Source organism: Cupressus sempervirens, chromosome 4 (assembly GCF_028749045.1).
Source record: "Cupressus sempervirens isolate cs-2001-9-10 chromosome 4, ASM2874904v1, whole genome shotgun sequence".
Taxonomy (NCBI): Eukaryota; Viridiplantae; Streptophyta; class Pinopsida; order Cupressales; family Cupressaceae; genus Cupressus; species Cupressus sempervirens.
In genome coordinates, this window is record NC_143121.1 from 548,280,426 (window position 1) to 548,299,820 (window position 19,395).

The following is a 19,395-nucleotide window of genomic DNA, read 5'->3' on the forward strand; positions in this document are numbered from 1 at the left end:
GCTTGCTCACCAAGTCAGCTCGCCATGTCGTGTCTCTAAGTGGCCTCACTAAGTCAGCTTGCCAACTTGCCCCACCAAGTTGCCACTTTAAGCCCACTCACCATGTTAGATCCCTGGGCTGACTCCCCAAGTTAGCTCGCCAAGCTGACAATTGAAGTATGCTCGCCAAGTCGACTATTCAAGTGCGCTCGCCAAGTTGACTCAGAGTTCATTCATCAAGTCACCCCACCAAAGCACCTCATCAAGGTTAGTCCTTAAATCCGCTCACCAAGTTAGCTCGCTAAGTCGCCTCACCAAGTTGGCTCGCCCACATGTCCCACCAAGTCCCCAAGTCTGCTCGTCAAGTCAAGAATTCAAGTGTGCTCACCAAGTTGACTCTTTAAGTTTTCTTACCAAGCCCATCCCCTAGGTCAACTCTCCAGGTCAACTCACCAAGTCACTCCCACCCAATCACCTCAATGAGTTGACTCTTTCAATCAACTCACCAAGTCTACTGTTCAAGTACACACTCCAGGTCAGACACCAAGCCAGCCCACCAAGTCATGTCACCAAGTCAACTATTTGAGTACACTCACAAAGTTGACTCTTTAAGTTCGCTCATCAAGTCACCCCACCAAAGCACCTCATCAAGGTCAGTCTTTAAGTCCGCTCACCAAGTTAGCTCACCAAGTTGCCGCACCAAGTCGACTCACCATCTCGCCTCACCAAGTGGACTCGCTAAGTCGGCTCACCAACTTGCCCCACCAAGTCGATTGTTCAAGTATGCTTGCCAAGTTGACTCTTTGAGTTCAATCATCAAGTCACCCCACCAAAGTGCCTCATCAAGGTTAGTCTTTAGGTCTGCACATCGAGCTTGCTCACCAAGTCAGCTTGCCATGTTGCATCTCTAAGTGGCCTCGCAAAAATATTTGAAGAAAGTTGAAAGAAAATTCAATATTTCAAAGAATAGAAAATCTAATATGAAATTGGATATTATAGTAGAAAGAAAACAAAATCTCCATAATATTTACTAGTATTTAAAGTTTAAACAGAGCCACAACTACCATGAGCTGGTAACAAAAAATTTGGGTACAATTTTTACTAGCATTACTACTTTAGATACATATATAAGATATTTTAGGAGATTCTATGGATCTCAGAGAATAGAAAATTGAATGCTCCACTTTTGATGAAAAAAAACACTTTATATGTTGTACAAGAATTATGTCTTGGATGTTTCTATGGATGGTAAAGTAAATGTTCCATTTTAAATTTCCTTGCAGATAGAGTTAACTAAAAAAGCTTTTATTTTCTTACTATGTAGAGCAATTGATATCAAGGACTTACAGAATAGTCATCCAAGGATTGTGAACTACTTTGTTAATTTGAGCATCTATGTATCCGCTGCTGTAGGTGGACTTGATCTTTGGCAAGCTTATTTTGATTGCAATCTCTGGCAGGTAATCTGTAATATATTGCAAGCCTAACATCTTTGCAAAGAACATTTTCATTGTGAAGTGACTAAAAAAAATTCAGTCAAAATCAAATTTGACAAAAGAATCCAAATAGGAAAGCTTCTCTACAAAAAATACACAGAACTGAACCAAAAGAAATTTCATTGTAACTTCAATCAGTATGACAGGGACTAATTTATCCTCACATTATTCAAATTTTGTCATATCAAAATTAGTATGCTGATCATTTCTTTGGTAGTAGATATTTTGAGTTTTTTAATAGTTGGTAGTTTACTTGGAGTTAAATTTGTTTAGACCTCTCAACAAATTTTAATGTCTTAAATTTGTCTAGACCTCTCAACAAATTTTAATTTCTAACTCCTTAGAAATCTTCTCCTACATTCTCTTCCTATTATTCCAAAGCTATGTCAAGTGGAGTTGAAGGCAAATGACCCAGATATGTTTCAAAAGGTGACTAATTTGTTGAGAATGACCTGCTTTATAATAGAAATGTTAAATTTAGGGAAGTGACACACTCCAAGATTGAGGATGCTAATTCTTGTATCCTCTTATGAGTTGCAATGAGTTCATGTTTATCACCTGTGCATGGTCATTTATCTATGTGTGATAGGTAACACTCTTCTTGAGCCTTGTATCCTTGTGGACCAAAATTTCCCAACAAATTTGATGTCTCTACTTCAAACAATAGACTCAGAAAGCCCAAAGTAGGCCCTATGAATTAGCAAAGAACATCACTCAGAATCTTTGTTGCTTGATAATGTTTCTTGCAAGGAGATGGCATTCACATTTTGCTAAAATCTAACTATTGCCATAAACAAATAATCCTACATTGTCCTAAGATACATACTTGGGTTCTCCTTCAACTCGCTCCATCCTAAGACATCCTGGGAACAGATGTCTAGGAGAATTTGACATTATTTATAGAGGCATTTTGACTTGAAATCGCAGAATACAAGTTTGGCATAAGAATTCTCCTAATACTTATATTTTAAGATCCTATAATGTATAAAGACACACCTTATCCATATTTTCATAAATATTTCAAATCTCACTACATATTTTCTTTTTCCCTATTTTTATATAGTTGTTCCTTTTGTCATGCACTAATTGTCCCTTTTACAAATTAGTAGGATGCATGATCATACTATTTACAATACAACCCTGGAACATTAGTAGGTACACATTCTATAGTTATAACCCTCCTTTATCATAGAAACTAAGAAAAACCTCAAATTAGCCCAAGACAGGTTGGATTTCCAACAAATTGACTTTTAAATGAGCATGAATTAGAAGTAACAAATTAGATCTTCTTGAGATGATAACCTTATAAGCTAAAGTTGCTCAAAATTATAGTAGGGGAGATACTTGGACCAAGTAATCATGGGTCATACAAGGATCTAGCAGATAGGTTATATATTTGGTTAAGATACTACTAAGGTTGCTAGTGCATAGCACCATTTCATGTCTCAGGTTTGCAAAATGTAGTGGGACAATTTTTTTAAAAATACCAAGATCCTTGCATTCCCTAGATGATAGAGGTTTTATTCTGATTCCAGACAGATACGAGAAGGAATTGAGATCAAAGGAACTACAAAAATATCTCATTCAGTCAAAGGCTTTATCATTGGACAATAGTACAATACCATGTAGGAAGGCCCCAAAATATTGGAGAACCTAGCACTAAAATTGCTTTAGGGAAAATAAATTTGAAGAGGGAGAATTTTCACAATGCTGGAAGATAAACCACTTCAGCCTTAGTTAATGATTCTTTAAGTGGTTGTCAGGAAGTCTAATGGTTATTTATTGTTTATGCTGAGTTGATGAAGTTTATGTTTATGTTAGCCAATTGTATGTTGTCATAAGAGTTTTTCAAAAGCCAATTATACCACATTCAATACACAAAATAGGTAAAGTAGAATATTAGCTAGAAAGAATATTAGGTAGGATAGAATTGATTTATATGTCCAAGTGGACACTGGCTATGTCCTATGACCATACTGTGCTTGGGAAACCTTTTTCCTGAGTCAATGCCCACAACTTTCTCAAATATTTTTGATGGGCCAGAGATGTGGAATTTGTTAACCTATAAACTTCCTAAAGTTCCTTGGATTTTGGTGAGGACATCAATATGATAGGAAAATAAAGATACATCTTGTTGTAATAGAATACACATACTTTTTAGACTAAAATGAAAAGGGTCCTTAGCTTCTCTGACCCTCTTGAACATAATGAAAAAGGCTATAGGTATATCAAGATTATTTGGTGTAGTAATAAAAAAGGATATAAAAGGTTGTAATCCAGATTAGATAGGTCTTTTTAGGAGCTTCTTTTATGTTTGATCATATGTTGATAACAATTAGTAAGAGTGTCACCATGCACAGTATAAATAACAGCTTACAAAAAAAATTATGGAGATTTGGGGGGATGAAAAATGCATCCTGGAGAAGATATTGAGTAATTCAGAATGAATTGTCAGTCTTATAAATGAATTTGAAAAAATAGTAATTGAGTAATTTAGACATAAGAGTATATTTGGTAAAACAAAGCCTAAGAAGTAAGATGTAGAATCTTTGAGGAATAAATGGTGAGACTCGAAAAAAATTACAATATAATCCAATTATAGCTTACTCTAAGGTTTCCTGGCCTTTGCTAAACATATGTAAAGATGCCATAAGAACTATATTTCTCAAAGAGAAAAAATAGATCCAAACTTCATCTGGATCAAATGTGATGCTAAAAGGACTAAAGGATTTTTCAGCTTGCCAACACCTGAATTTATCTAGGACCATATAAGGCCAACTGATATTGCAGGGAATTCAATCGATAAAATTGATGAAATGAGAACAATTATAAAGCTATGACAATTATAAAGCTGAGAAACCTAGACTTATTTGCAGCAGAATTATTTCCATGAACCTAAACAAATCTGGTGCCTCTAATCTTGAAAGAGACATTTCTTAGATTTATGCCATGTGTTCCATCCTTCAACTATTATCATGATATGCCCCTATGGTCTGCACCATCATCACCCACAGAATAACCCTGCAATTCTGCAATAAGGCACATAACCTATTGAAGGTTTTGCAAATGGCATCGCAAGCTAAGAAGGCTTAATCTTGGGCAAAACTTTATGGTCAAGGAAAGTTGAATCATCACGGAATTGAGTAGGCAGACCTTTTAGGAAGTTGCAATACTTCAACCTTGTAAGTGTCACCTCAATGCAATGGATACTAAACAAAAAATTTAAGTTGATGAGAAATGGTTGTTATGAATTCAAATTGTAAGCATCACCTCAATGCATTGGGTATTAAACAAAAAATTTAAGCTGATGAGTAGGGGTTTTTATGAACCACAACTCATGAAATATGCATTAAGTCCATAGCTGCTATTTACAAAGAGTATGGGTTTTTTTTTAAGAACATACCTACTATTTATAGTCAGTAAGTTTCTATATCCTCTAAGAAATTTGAAGCAATGAGCCAAAGTCACATGGTTGAAGATGATCATCATCCCCTCAAAGCGCCACCTTTTGATAAATTGTTGCATTGAAATATGATCTAGAAAGAGCCTTTCCACATAGTATGTTGGTACTATTTGGCAATCATCGATCATGTGATTATTACAAAGAGGCTAAGGACCAAACATGGAATCATGGAGATAGTGCACAGATGTACAAAGAAAATGCAAGAAACATCAAAGAGATTGTTAACCGTTCAATGGCCTTAGTAAAGACAAAGCTTGGCACTTGAAATGCATAGTGCAATGGGAATAGTAAGATATCAATTTTTTTGATAGAATGCCCAAAACAGAGCTTGGAATGTTGATTGATGGACATGCATATGGGAAAGCATGATATGTAATGTTTTATGTCAAAAATGGCTTTGACTCTATTGGCTCAGTGCATGAGATACACCTGCAACTTCTCTACACAATCAACTTGCTATGAAATGATTTAATCCAGATGGTCAAAACATGTACAAAGAACATGAATTGTTTGACTGAAGGCATTCATGAAATTGGTGTCAATGGGTCTCTATGAAAGGCAAAGAAAGGATACCAACTCATTTAACAAAGTCCCAAATATCATACTTCCATCACAATTCAATTATGAAATATAACATGCAACACCATGTTTGATTATATTGCTTCAAGGAGATATTTGATCAAGGATGAAATGAATGATTGCACTTGGTGTGCACATTACATAATAGAGATAGTGTTGTGAAATGTAAAACTAAAAATAAAATATGCAAATCCACTTGGCTTAAATTGGAACTATAGGCTTACAACTCCAAAACACATCTTCAAAACACTAAATAAAGATTAGAACTATAGGCTATGGTTGGGTAACTTTTACTACAGTGCCAAGTCACAAATACCAAAAAAATACTGTTACTTTTGGGCTTCTTGAAAAAGGGGTGGGGTATGAAAGTAAGGGTGCTTAAATTGTCTCATAGAGCATGAACAGGTGGATTTCAGTTGTGGAGACATCCATTCCAAACTGTTTTCTTTATTTTTGACTTACCTATCTAGATTGCTAAAACTCAAAGCTCCTAACCCATTATAAACAGTTACCCATTCCTAACTCAGAGCTCGTAACTCAAAGTTCATCCATACATTCTAATTCTACCAAATGATATTAAGACACTAATAAGGCCAAATACATTATAGAAAAATTAAGCACTAATTTTTTCTGTGTGAGCAAATACCTAGGATGGATCATGGAAGTAGTTGGACAACCACTGACCCAATACTCATCAGACATAAAGATCTAAAAAGTAAGCTGAATTTAAAAACTAGGATGATAGGAAAACCTATCGATCAAGAGAGAGGTAACGGCATTAGTTTTTTGCATCAATGATTTACATGTAAGTTTTAGGAAAAGCTTAAGTGAAGTAGATTAGACATTCATAAATTAGATTTTGAAGGATGTTTCTTGAATAATTACTATACACAAGAAAGTTAAATTGCTATCAACATGCAAAATGGGCTGTAGATGCTTGATGGATTTCAAACTGTAGGATTCAAATTATAGCTAAGGATAATCATCAATGCATCTGCTATCACTATCATGAATACACACCATTGACTATATTTTACATTCAAGCTTTTCCTTGTGTGAGAAAGCCAACCTACAGTATGGATCTGTTGATAAAATGTAATAGTAAGAGTCTAAGACTATGGACTATGGACCGTGGAAGAACATGTCCAACAGAGAACACATCCAAACTAAAGACATACAAAATAACAAGCTACAAATCCTCTAGCAAACAATTAACCCAAACCAAACAATTAACCTATTGGCTTTTTTATTATTATCGATCCTGGATCTTATATCTAGGTTGATTATTGATTTAATTGCTTTGTTTATTTTATTGGTCTAGATTGTTTCTGTGAGGCAACATTTTCCCTTCCTAGTCATATTGGCTTTTCTAATTTTAACTAGTATACTTCGGCAGTTGAACTGTCAAAGGAAACAAAAATGCTCATGTGTTAGTTTGCTCATCAAGAAGCTCCTAATTTCTACTCCCTTCCTATTTTCATTTGCTAAAAAATAGTTGTTCCACAAAAGAAAAAATATTTTTATATTAATCACGATTTCTAGAGATTGTATCTTTCTTTGGGGGGCTTTCACTGGGACATAAGAATTCTATAAATGCAAAATACAGTAAAATTGTTATACAAAATATATTAACAAGCAACTTAAATTTCATACAAGAGAAACTAGTTAATATTCTCACACAGAGAATGGACTTCATTAGAAACAACATCAAGAAAAAATTGGCATTTTAGTTTAAAAAGAGATTTTAGGCACACCATAAATCCTAAACAAGAGCTTAACTACTTGACCACATCTGTTATTTTATTATGAATACATAACAAGTTAATAGGATAATTGAACATTTGAGGTCAAGAAACTAGATATTAAAAAGCTATATTCCCCAGTCAAAATATATTTAAATAGACTTTCCCTCAGAGAGATAATTGAAGTGCATTTAAAAGCTCTATTAACAATTCAAGAGGATATTAAATAACCTTAAATGAAAACTATGATATCTTTGTCAGAGAACTGCAATTGGCAGAAGGACCAAATAAGTAATAAGAAATCAAGAAACTTTATGAATAATGAGCCCATTTAGATGTAGAGAAAATCCTTCATGTTCACATAGACAACCTTTGATTGTAGTCATATTTTATGGCAAAAATATCAAATATGTAACTTGTATCACATAAAGGCATACATAAAGGATCACAAGATTATGTGCTTCAAAGAAAAAGTAAATTATTTTTTAAATGGATACAGAAAAATAATACATTAAACACAATGAAATATAATGCTATCCAGAATTGCCTCAACTTCAAACAGGGTACGCCTCTATACCTTTTTCACAGTGTCCTCTTCAGATTCTTCAGTATCAAATTCTTCAGAATTGCTGCTATCCTTCTTTTTTGGAATGGCTTTAATTGGTATTGAAGCATTATGTGAAACAAAATGATTAGCAACTTTTTTAAAAACATCAATTAACAAAAAATAACATTAACAAGAGGAAAGTTATAAAAATATGAACTGGCATCATGGATTTTGTCGAGCAAACAAATTAGGATGTTATACCTTCTTAGTGCCTAAAATAAGGGTGTCATGTTTTGCTAGAAAGATCATCCACAAAATAATCTATACATTCTTGAAAGATCATCCACCTGCACCAAAAGTCAGAAACAATAGAAGATTGTAAGCAACAAAAATACTAAAAAGCATGGTCGCAATTCCCACACAAGTAGCAATATTAAAAATCATAGACCAAAATAATACCTTGTCATCTCTTAGCAATGCATGGCAACCTGAATGTTCCTTCTCCAACAATTGACTCTCATACTGAGATAGTAATTCATTTTGTACTTAAGAACCTTTTCTCTATAGGAATTATGCAGGAGAGTCACAGTAAAAACAGAGTTAAAATTAAACAGAGCACACTGAAATAATAGAGACAATCATCAAATCTGCTATAGCATAATTACATTGATTCAACATATAAAAATACAAACATGAAACTATGCAGATACACACCAATATTACAAACATGCCTCTATATATAACCATAGTGAGGCAGTTGAGTGACTTGCAGTACATGGCAAGTAAGGATAAAACAGAATTTGATTTTCTGCAGATAAATACAAATTAGATTTGTCAAGCTAGACATGCATTAGATTTTATGCACTAGCAGTGGGAGCAAGTCGGTAGACAAAGCATGTGAGAAGTTAATTCCAACAGTACATCAGTCCATAGTGTTTCATTATGTGGAAAGACAAAATCCATTGCTTTCAATGATAAAATCTAATATAGCTCTATCCTACTTCCAATTTCCCAAAGTTTTGTACAACTTAAGCTATGAAAAATATTTTCTTAAGAGCAAATATAAAAACACAATAACATTTGTTCCAATTTTATTATATTTCCTTACATACAAAGAATCTAATATTTTCAATATGAGTGCATGCTAAAATCCCAAGACATGCAATTTTAGAAACCCATATCAAAATATACAGCTCTCATTTTCTCACTAGTTTCATGGAACTCTCAAGGGTGCTATAGCATTGCTAACACTATTAAATTGAGTAAGCCAAAGGTAGGGAAATTCCATCAAAGTAACTGAACAATTTAGTTATTCAACGAGAATTAGAAAATTTTACATGCATATTATTACTAATTTTGTGCACTACATGTTCAATATCTACATGAGGAAAGGAAAAAGGGGATGATGTAATTGTAGTGTCTTACAACCTCTACCCCTCAATGATTATTAGATAGGTTCAAGAGATACTAACCAGTGTCAGATGCCAAATAGATGATGGCCATAACAACATCCCATTTTTCTCCTTCTTTATAAAGAGGTTGGTTTTTCTGAAGATCACCTAGGACTTCCTTGGGTGAAAGTATGTCCATTCTAGGAGTACCTTCAATTGGACCAGGTGCAATACCATTTACACGTATTCCATAATCTGTCCCCCACTTTAAAGCCATAGATCTTGTAAGACTATCAACAGCTGCCAGTAAACAAAAAAAAACTTTTCTAGATAACTTGTTTAAATTATTATGTAAGTAAAATGACTCTCATGTTTATGCCAAAACATTTAAATTTATTAAATAGTTCTTCAAATCTTAATCCAAGAAGAATATAATGATTAGAAATGAACCTTTGTAGCAGAGAAATGAATTTGATACCAGAAAGCTGAGTATTGTATTGTAGCACTTAAGTTTAAAATAACACAAGCCTCTAAAGGAGGCTTTCCAATTCCACCTTCTCTCAAATACTTCAATGTTTCCTGACTCGTTGTAAATGTGCCAACAACATCAATATCCAGTAATGCAACCACATGTAACTTAGCTAACTTCAAGCCACAATTAGGGGGAAAGCTAAAACATTTGAAAAGAGTTGACAAAAACTTAGCACTTCCTGCATCGACATACGTCATAACGAACTAAAAAGTATGAATCATCTACACCCTTCAAAAAAAAGTCCTTAAGAAATTATGCTTCAACAGAGAGATCAATTCAAACATCTAAGTGACTTGGCACTATTCCTCAGAACATCAATGTCAAAGCCATGCATAGAATTCATTAGTGATTTTCTCTAGAAGCTTGACCCAAAACTCCTTGTACAAATCAGCATAAAATGCTTTTCCACCTGCACTTCAATAAATCACTCAACCTCGTTAGGAAACCAATTTGAATTTTTTTCCCCATCATTTGCCACAACATAGCTAATCAACGACATGCGTGCTTAGACAATGGAAAATACTCAAGTTGTAGTCTCCCTATGTGTGCTCCCACGAAGCACTTAGTCATTTCTCATCCATAGGTTTCAATACCCTCATTAGATCATCCACATTCAAGATAATAATTGTGAAAGACTATAATGCACAATAATTAATAAATATTGTATAGATTATGGCAAAACTTAATAAATTTGTTGCGCTACTCTTTGTTTGAAGGAATTACATCTGGGGTTTATAGCCACTTTATAAGTTATCATCATACAAAGGACTTAAATTGGATTCTCCATGGTGTGGATCACAAGGCACATTCCAATTGACCAAGAAGAGTATGCCTACGATATTATTGTGTCCCACGAGAAAGAAGACAATGGAAACTGCAGGCAGAACAAGTAAATAGAAATCACCCTCAAAAAAGAAATCATCAAGTACCAAAGGAAGCTTAAAGATCAATACAGTTTAGCATTACCAAATGAAATTTAGGATAAAATCTCAAAAGAAAATAGTCAAACCAGACCTTGTGTATAGCAAGAAAAGAAAATTATATTAATGTCCACAAGGGACTAAAGATAGCAACAGTTAAACAAAAGTTGTAGGAAGATGAAAATAAAGCACCATGCCCCTAACACATAGAAGTTAAGGATGAATAAAGCCCCTATGTGCATTTGAAATTGAGGAATAATACTAGCTAGAATGAACAAAGCTACCATGCCTAAGAGATTAGGCTGAGGAATGTGGTCGTAATGTGAAGCTACCCTTTGGTCTTGAGCTCAACTCATAAGTAGTAGATTTATATCATTGGAATGAGACTAGTAATGCCAATGCGATTAGGCTAAGGAATATGAGTAATGTGAAGCTACTCTTTGATCTAGGGACCCATGTCATCAGAATGGGGTCAAATAATGCTTGGCTGAGGAATCTCAGTCCTAATGTTGTGCTACTACAAGAGGCACGTAGCTTATAAAAAAGAAGTTTCTAACAACTACTTTAGTTATATTTTGATGAAAATTAGATGATATAACTAATAGGAAAAGTTGACTAGAATGAAGTTTCAAATTTTTGAGGAATAAAGGTGCCAAATTTAATTTTGACCTTTTAAACAGGTTTCCATTTGGTTCAACTCCTAAAAGATCCTCCTCAAAATCGAAGCAAACAGAATATTTGTAGAATAAAATTCCTGATAGTTCACAAAAGAAATGATTAGAGAAAACCATTAACAAATGTATAGGACAATGAATCTTATTGAAAAATCAACAGAATTAAATGAAGTAGAATTTAGGGCTTTAGTGTGCATGTACATATTAGATCTATGAAATGAAGTAGGTAATAACCATAAGGATTCTAGAAGGATTGCTAATGGAAAATTCTGTGATGCAAGATATTAAAGATTTACTCAGAGCTCTCTTCTTTTATTGAGTTGAGGAAAACCATAGATGTGGTCACAGAAGTAGAACTTTAGGAGGAACTGGAGAAATTAGGAGTTCCAAGGATATGCAAAATAAGTGTAAAACTCACAACAACAAAGTTGATTTCTAGGCACATATAGATGTCTTTATGTACCCATTATACAGAACTGCATGCTGTATAAATATAAAATATGGGTAGTGGTGAATAACTAAAAATCTTCAAAAAGAGGTAGGGAATTCTAAAATAGAGGAAACATTTTAGGAAGTAAACCTAAAATATTCCACAGTTGTATTAACCCTCCTACCTGCTTTAATTCTAGACAAAAATAACTTGATACCAAGCATGACCTCCATTTCCACTCGTCAATTTCAAACAAACCAAACACCACAATCAAAAGAATAAACACAACTGCAAACCCAACCTTCAAATTCATCCAAAAGAAAAAATTAAGCACCAATTACAAATTTCGTACACATGTTCAGAAAAGGACGAGGAGCATCACCTTTAAAATAGCTTGCTAAAAGGGTACAACCTACTATTCATGATCATGTAGTAGCACCATAAGCATCAATCAAAATTTGAACTTAGAGAACGTCCCAAGAATAAGAGAAGGACATCTTAATAGGTGGCTAACTGAAAGGCTTCAAAACAAGGCAAGGAATGCTAACACAGCTAAGAAAGGGAATGAACCAACTAGTATTTCTTGTATGAATGAACAAAGCCTTCAATATGCACAAATTCAAACAAATTATCACATCCAATCCCAAAGTTGAACAACTGGAACACTACTTCCAAATGATACCTACAAATTTAACCTCTGAGAACAAAAGAAGAAAAAAATGCACCGAAAAATATAATCCATGTTGAAAATGTTCAATGAAAGAAACGATCACTTTCAAAACATGTCCACAAATTTAGAGGCATCAAACACCAACTTTAGGATGCAACCTCAAAATTCAAAACACTAAAACATAAAATTCAATCCCCTAAAAAATTAGACACCACTTTCAAATCTATTGCCCAAACTTTAAGAAATTAAGTACCACCTTCATATCCAATCCCCAAATTACAAAATAAATCAAACACAATTTTGAAACCAATTCCAAAATACATCCATAACTTCAAAAGCTCCAAACACCTAAGTTGAGATGTGAAATCCAAATTTAAAATTCTAACTTAAATTTCAATCCCCAACTTAAATGAAAATTAAAAATTAAAAAACAGCTATCAAACCCAATTCCCAAACCTAAGAAAACCTAGACATACTGCTTGCGAATCCAATCCCCAATTAATAGAATATCAAACAACACCTTAAAACCCTACTTCCCAAGCTCTAGACTCCACCTTCAAATCCATTAATCAAACTTGAAAAGAATTGAAAAAGCACCAAATAGACTGCACAAAATCACCTTCAAAAAGAAATAATCAATTAGGTTGGGACATTGAGACGAAACTTCATATTCAAGCATATCACAATCATGTTAGTGTGTAATAAGGAGCAACATAGTGCATCCAAATGTCAGTGCCCTGTTACAACTGTCCAAGGCTAGTACAACCAAGGTAAAGCCCTTGCGATGGTTAAAAGGGACACAAATACCTATTGCAAGAATTTCAAATCAACAAACAATGAAAATAACAAAATCTAAGCAAATATACCCACTATTCTAAAATTTGAAATTTCAAACACTGTGTTCAAATCCAATCTCCAAATTCAAAAACATCAAACCACACTCTGAATGCGCTCGCCAAATATAAAACATTCAAGAAGTAAACCAAGCAAAGTAAATCTCATACACCACCGTACATTTCCCTAATTTTAATATTTATTTTTTATGTCATTATAAAATTTATTGAATAAAATTTCCCAAAAATATAAATCTACCGCATGAATTTCAAAGAAAAGATGCCTTACATTGACAAATTTAAGATGGTAAATGACTTGGGCCTTATTGTGGAGGACTCTAATAGTAGCATCCTGGATACTAGGGAGCCTCTTCACCACCTTCTCAATGAAAGCAGCACATGCAGAGCACTGCATGCCTCCCACCGTGAACATGGCCTTCCTCATCTCCAAAGAAGCTGCAGATGGAGTAGCAGATGTTCCTACACTTCCATGACTTGAAGATTGATGTGGATACTTGGGCATCGAAGGATAATACGACGGAGGGGAAAAAACTCGTGTGTGAATGAATGAAACTTTTCTTTTTTTTACATGTAAGCTCCGTGTTGGTCAAAATTTCAAACAACACGGGGCTTACATGTAAAATAAATAAAAAAATTTGCCTTAACATTCTGACCAACCTAAACTTATTTAGTTGATGGTCAAAAATTTTGGTAGAAAAATGAGGTTAAATGTAGTAGTGAGACTTCGCCCTCTTTGAAGTTATGAACATTCCTTCTTTAGCATTTAGACCAGTAAGGTACTTCTATATGACAGTGGCAATACAATTCATCTAATCTTCTAGTAAGGTCCATGAAAATTGAATGTAATGCTTTGGAGCACCTTGTTATCTCAACTATTTTCTTTCCTTGTCTTCAAATAAACAAAGAAAAACTAAAAAGTCTCAAAGATTATCTTCCTTTGAGTTTGGATCAAGTTTTACCACTCAAGCTACTGCTGTATTAAGAACATTTAGTTCATCTTTGCCACCATGCATTTCTTATTTAGGAGAAATTAGGAGCAAATTGCAGATTGTCACACCATCAAAAATAGTGACAAACAACCAGTTTTGGCCTAGAAACTCTATAAACTTTGCCTTATTGAATTTTTCCATAAGATTCACACCAGGATTGGCCAATGCTAGCTGAAACCCATGTAAGCTCAACTAAGTAGAATAATGTCTTATATAAGGACATACTTCTCCTATGAAAACATTGTCTCTTTTGAAAAAACTTATTTACCAACATTAAAATCAATAGTATGTTTCTTATGTAATTCCATGAACCTTGTAACATTGATATATAAATTGAAGTTAAAAATAAATATGATCTATCACCTAAAGATGTTTGTTATCAAGGACCCTCTTAAGCTCTTGCAACATTCTAATTCTATCGGTGTCAATGTTGGCCATAGCTTCAAGAATGAAAATAGAGTGCATCATTTAAATGTAGTTTAAACTCAATGTGCTAGAATTCAAAGTATGTAGAGTTTATTAGATCATCTGAAATCCCCATCAAAAAGTAGACCGTGTTGAAAAAGTTAACATATTTCGATATGAACTATTTAAACATGTTTTGATTTGTGCAAGTAGATCATTTAGAATCACATAAAATGGTAGATGAAGCTTAAAAAGTTAATATAATTTCACATGAACTACTTAAACAAGTCAATTAAATTTGACCCACGTGACACTAAATATCAAATTGGGGAATTGATTCATTTGAAGGCAGCCTCTTTCATGGGGTGATAACAAATAATAAGATTTATGCAAGTAGAAGAAATGGGTGGATTTCACAACTTATAGGACATATCCAGAATAACATACTGTAAAATATCTTCTTTAACCTAAAGATCCTTTCCATCCTCTATCCATCTCATTAGCCTATGTTCAACGACAGATCATGGCATGCAAATATGTGTGATATGGCTATTTTTTCTATAAATGTACTTTATGAAGATGAAATGTGTAGGATCATGTGCTATGTTTTATTGGAAACTTGTGGGTGTAAATCATTACTATGAATGATTCAAAAATTACTTAAAATGAATTGATTCTTGAAGATGTTATTTACAATTTTTGATTGATAAATGGACTACTAACCTTTCTCTTAAGTAGTTTGAGATGGAAAAATATAGTGGAGAATCTATGCGTAGAATGATAATTCCTGGAACTCTTATGGCATTCGTATACTGCTCAGTATCTCTATATATTGTGGTGTTTGGGATATTTCCAAGAGCTATAGTACGAGGCCTTAAAATGGTCATTATCAATCTCAGTGTAGAAATGACCAGCTGCAATGAAAGGATGTAAACTTTGTTGAGTAAAGAAAGCACTTCATTACTTATTTTACCAGTTTATTTTAAGAGGTACTAAATTCAAAACTAACACTGTCAAAACAAATGTAATGTATACTTCTTTTTTCATGGGTCCCTGGCAATGAAATAATAAGAATTATCAACATACCATCATGATAAGACCTATCTCAATATCTCCAAAGACCACTCCAAAAAAAGCTCCCATGCAGACTAAGAAATCAATTTTGTCCAGAGATGATAAGCTCCAGGGATATCAATTAAGCCAAGCATGGATGAAATTATAATGGAAGAAAGGACTACAAGGGGACTATAGTGAAAGAGTGGAGTCAAGAAGAGGAGAGTTAACATCACTCCAATGGCAATCACAATGTTTGATACTACTATCTTACAACTAGCATTGAATTGTATAGCTGACCTTGAAAAGACACCTGAACAAACCTCATGTATAGTAAAGCAAGGCTATTTAGTACTAAAACACAAAAACCTTAGTGCCATACTAAGTTCAAAACCTAAAGCTTTAGGAGTCCAAACAAATAAGAAGCCCAAAGACTTACTTGTTGTGAGGTAGCAAGAGAAACATGGACCTCTAATGTTCATCATGCCAATGGCAATCATCTCCTTATTGCCATCAATATGGTAGTTCTTAATGAGCCCAAAATTTCTACCAATTGCTATTCCTTCCTATTTTTTATGTCACCCAGATCAACCTAAATGACTATGACATATGAAGGTATCATGAGAAATAGCCTTGAATGAAACACTGACCTAATAAGGGAAACATCGTTCATTTGCTTGCCATAGTATAGTCGGATTGGGGCCCTACCTGGCTATAACTTCTCTGGCCTTTGTGGTATGAGTGTTCATGTGAAGCACCCAGCTTTCTCGGCCACATAGAGATAGGGCACCCAAGAAGGGTCTGGGCCAGACACCTACTGAGAACCAGCCGACAACCTGGGCATTTAATTGTTTATGATGGTCAAGCATTCAAAATAATTTATAGGCTCCACTAACTCATTAATAAAAAGCTCACCTCTACCTCTAACTAGGAAAGGTCCTATAAACAAGACAATACAAAAACATGGACAAGTTTTTCACCCATTTTGAAGCTTTGTCTTCATTTGCAATTTGCTGTGATAAGTTTTCTCCCAATTATTTGTCTTGTCTCTTTATTTCTTTTGTCAATTCCAATAGATAATTTGTTGTTTCTAAACATTTAACTAAAGGAGCAGTAATTGGTAAGAGTTGATTAATATAGGAAAGTGTAAAAATATGTGTTTGATGTTCACTAGGGTTCACAGATTAGAAATCCTTTTACAGCTTCTTCTCAATCATATTTTGCTGCACCTAAAGTAAACAAAAACATTGGTGAGCTACACTTTATTGCTTGATACTAATCTACCTAACTTGTGTTATTTTTATTGAGTTAAGTCCAGATCCAGGGCTTCCTTCACATTTTTGGTTGGTTGTAAGAAAAACGCTTGAGCCATATGCATTCAATTTATGCCCTATTTCAAATGTTAATGAAGGGTTTTAGATGTAAAAAGTTGAAAGAACAAGGATTACACAAAATTCTTGAGCCATATGCATTCAATTTACGCCCAGTTTTAAATGTCAATGAAGGATTTTAGATTTAAAAAGTTGAAAGAACCAAGGATTGTCTTTAATAAAGAGAGAGAATGCATGAAAAGGGGCACCAAACCATCCAGATTATAGGAAGATCCCCCCATTGCTTCTCATTGCCAATTATCATTCAAACTCTTCAACTGGTGCGAAATCTACAATGAAGACTTTTATTAGGGTTTCTTTCAATAGAGAGTCCAGACATAAAACACAACATATATCACAAGAGGATATGGACTTTAATATTAAGCCTATTATTTAACTGGTTCTTATATGTGCAAATACCTTCAATAATTTAGACAGGAGCTTGACAAATGTTTCAATTATTATGGTTCCTGGGCTAAAGAGCAGAACGAAGTCATTATGGAGGAACCGCTAAAAGCATCCAGCCACTTCCCACTTCACAGTTATGGCATGAAATCTCACGAGCAAAAATAGTTGAAATCACTAGAGCTAATGCAAAATCCTGTGAAATCACCAGAGTTCATCCTCCTACAAAATCACCAAATGTAATGAAAAATTTATTAAACTCAAATGCGTGCTCAAGCATCTTTATCAAAATTTTAACTTTGGATATTTTCAACTTGGGCAAACTCATGTTGTTGGTCAAAATTTTGACCAAAGCGGAAATTTTTTTTTTGCGACCAACGCGGGAATGAAAACAAAAAATAAGGAGGATTCATAGCTTTGGTTGAAAATTTTGGTAGAAAAATGGGTACAAATGTACTAGTGCTGTGTTAAGGAACATCCCACCATCAAGTGTGTAAAACTTAGAGAGTACATACAAAATCTTGTAGACCGTTGGTTAACAACAAGAATAAAAAAACCTCTCCCAATGCTAAATTGCTAATCTATGAAAACATATTTCAATTACACAACAAAAAGAATGTTGGTAAGGCACCTTCCTAAAACAAGAATACCACCACCAACAACAACAACACCCAACACAAGCAAGGTAATGGTTGTGACAAAACAAAAAATTGTACCTTGGCATACCTTGATTATGGAAACTTGATCGGGTGCATATCTCACATAGAGCCCTACATCAATGTTCTACACATCAAGGGCCTAGATAACTAATATGTTGTTATAGCCCAGTGAAATTGGCTAAATATTGTAGGTCCATTTACAACTCCTCCCTTAGGGGTACAATACAACATTCTAGAACACGTTTGGAATATGCTAGCTCAAGTCTCCATCTTGGTTCTTCTCCATATTAGCCTACTCCATAAAGAGATCCTCAATAATGCACTCCATGAATCTCATGTCCCCATAGATATCAATCCAACTAAATTATGAAACCTAGTGGGACACTTATCTGCATCATTTGCACTATCCTTAAAACCCTCTAACATCCCCAAAAAATGAGCCAAATTACACCCACCTACTCTACATTGGTGTTGTGGTCCCTAACTTTATAGTAAAGACGGTCATGATAGATAATGGGTCATCCCTAAACCTATGTACTTTAAAGTTCATCAAACAAGCAAGGTATACTAAAGAAGACATCATAGATGAGATCATCACCGTCAAGGCCTACAACAACCTAGAAAGAACTACGAAGGACACTATCATGTTTCCTATCCGAGTTTCTCCAGCCTCTCAATAAATGGTGTGTCATGTGGTTGATCTTAATCTACCATTCAACATCCCCCTTGACCGACCTTAGATTCATACAATGAAGGTTGTTCCATCCATTTATCATTAGTGCATCAAATTTCTACATCAAGGCATTGAGATAACCATATACTCTGATCCTAAGCCCTTTGCATACTAACATGAGATGGAGGTGTCATTGAAGGATTTGAGAAATACACAATACAAATCAATAAAGCCCTCAAATAAATGCATGTAAAAACCTGTCATAGAGAAGAGAAAGATAAGAAGAAGTGAGGGTTTGCTCTGAAAATATGCAAGTTGTATTCTCAAAAATGAAAAAGATGTAAGATAATTACAAATGATCTATCCTTATAGTAGGAGGTCAAAACGCAAAAAGGGTAACCCAAAAGGAAAATGCTATTTAATAATTACTAATTAATTATTAAAGGAGAATGCATAAGTGCATAAAGTGAAATCTTAAGAAGGGAGAAAAGGTAATTTAATTAATGAAATTAAATTAACCTTTTTCTCTAACACCCTCTTAAGATGAGCAAAAATGCAGCTACA

The 19,395-nt window shown here is 34.2% G+C and overlaps 1 pseudogene; it reads right to left on the minus strand.

Moving 5' to 3' along the window:
• Nucleotides 1–14,033: 14,033 nt before the first annotated feature.
• The window catches only part of LOC149562357 (sulfate transporter 3.1-like), a 183,534-nt pseudogene continuing 178,172 nt past the window's right edge, over nt 14,034–19,395 (minus strand).